Consider the following 2,521-nt stretch of genomic DNA (forward strand, 5'->3'; position numbering starts at 1 on the left):
GTACCTCTACCTACTTTGGCTGTCACTCTGTGAGTTGCTCCTATATATGGAAAAGTGAAAGTGCCTGGATAATCATGTGAGGAAACTGGGAGAGCCCATTTCCTGGGAGGGGAGCAAGTTAATATTGGGATATTTCACTTATTAACTAGCTTTTCAGTAACTCAGTATTCAGCCTGTGCAATATTGGTAACCATAAAGATTCAATTCAGCAGGAGTTAGTACAGGAGTTCTAGCTTCAGTTCAGTTCAGTGGTTGTTTTGGTTTAGCTCTCCCCTAGTTTGGGGCTGTTTGCTGTGAGTGTTCTCAAGCATGTGTTGTGATCACACAGAAATAGAAGAAAGTTGTGTAAGCTTGTCAAAAGAGTGAGGGATGTAAGGTTTGTTAAGCACAATATGAGTTTGTTTCCTGGCTTTCATTTTCATCTCTAAGTGTGATTCTCCCCTGGAAGGTCTTGTACCTTTGCATTCTTTGTGTGCTGTTCTAAAGGAAATACTGTCCATGAACTAGTACCTGAGTAATATAGATTCTGCTGATCTGATTTTGCAAACAATCTCTATTCAGCCTCCTCCTTCTCCTGCCTTCTCGTCTGCTAACTAGAGTCCATCTTAAAATTTCTGTAATTCCTACTAGTCCCTAGCACAGACTGCCACCCCTTTCATTTAAGGGAGCTGGGAAACACCATTTTTCTAAAAAGGTTTTCCCGGTTAAGAAATCTTCATGGCTGTGCTTGAACTGCTTTGGAATGTACCCAACCTCAGCCTAAGCCTTGGGGAAGAAACAAAATATGTATATGTAGCAGAGATGCTGAGATCTAGTTACAAATGGATCAAAGGAAGCCATTGCTCAGGCTGGCTACTGAAAGCTTTTTTTGACATGCAGTGTAGTTGTAGCCATGTCGGTCCCAGGATATTAGAGAGGCCAAATGGATAATATCTTGTATTGGACCAACTTCTGTCAGTCAGAGAGACAAGCTTTCTAGCCACACAGAGCTCTTCTTCAGGTCTGGGAAAGGTACTTCAAGCAGCGGGTAGCCAGTGTTTGGTGTAGGATCAAAGAGCGAGATTTAAGCGTGTGTGTGTGCGCGCGTGCATATGCATGTTCAAAGAAAAAATGTTACCAAACACAAACTAACCATGACTATGAGCAGATACAGAGTCCCCAGCACCTACTGTGCCACTGCAAAAAAGAATCATAATGATTACCTCATTTTAAAAAAATCATTATGGGTTCAGTCCAGTGCCAACTGAAGTAAATGGGAAAGTTTCCATTGACTTCAGAAAGCATTGGATTAAGCCCGATGATGTATTTTTCATCCAGTTGCAATGGTGATGTACCTGAGACATGGATCAGTACTGGACATATTGGTTGCTCCGTATACGTTGCAAGTTAGACAGCAGTGAAGCTGTTACTCTTTGTCACTCTCCAATTTGGCAACTGACTATATACTTCTCCTCCACTGATTATTATGATTATTTTACAAGCAGGAGGAGGACTTGATAAGTCACTTCTGCTTCAAATTTTTGCTTTAATACATATTTGCACAAGTACTGTATTCCTGAGACTTTCATTTTCTGCATCCTTTCCTGAGAACAATAATTTACACCCGTAATTTCCTGCATTGTTTGCCCATGTCTAATCACTATGGACACACAGTGGGGCAGCTCTTCACTTGGTGTCTGTTAGCATTGTTCCATTGCCATGGGATCTGCCCAAGTCTGTATGCAATGTGGGTAAATGCTGCATTGCTATGATTGAGGAAAAACTGATATGTTGAAAAGAAAAGTTTGTCATTTTTAGAGGACCAAAGAGTAACACCAACCTAAATAGGTAATTATATTAACTCCAGTTAATGAATAACATTTGAAGTTCATATTAACTTTTAAAGTTACATAAAACCAAGTGACAAACATTACTCTTCGTTTAATCCAGACTTTTTTCTGTATGTCAAAACATAGACACAATGGGAGCTGACAAACACCTGAGAGAAAAGCTTTCTGTGTGAACATTTCAGAACCTTTTCCTCTTCAACCGAGGACAGAGAAAGGTTCCACTCTAGTTCTCTTGTCCTCCAAGGAAACCTCCAGCAAAAACAGAACAGACAAGATAATGGAGATATCCTACCTCCTAGAACTGGAAGGGACCTTGATTTGACTTTCTAAATATTTATAAGGTAAAACACAAACAGACAAATCAAAACACATACACAGACCTACCAAGCTTTCTTAGTTCAATGTAAAGAAACAAGAACTCCAAAACACAAGCCCCAATCCTGCCAACACTGATGGATGTGAGTAACTAAAGGGGGACTGCCAATGAGCTTGCATGGACCACTGTTTGTTTTGCCTTTGCAGCTCCCCTTTAGGAATCCACATTTCTGGAGATGTGAACTAATGTTGCAGATCTTTAGAGAATTCTATGGCCTGTGTTAAGTGAGAGGTCAGACTAAATCAGATTGTTCCTTTCTGGCCTTGGAATCTATGAATCATCAAGTATAACAGAAGTGCATATGCTAATAATGTTC

The sequence above is a fragment of the Mauremys mutica genome, chromosome 7 (genome assembly GCF_020497125.1).
Source record: "Mauremys mutica isolate MM-2020 ecotype Southern chromosome 7, ASM2049712v1, whole genome shotgun sequence".
NCBI classification, from domain to species: domain Eukaryota; kingdom Metazoa; phylum Chordata; order Testudines; family Geoemydidae; genus Mauremys; species Mauremys mutica.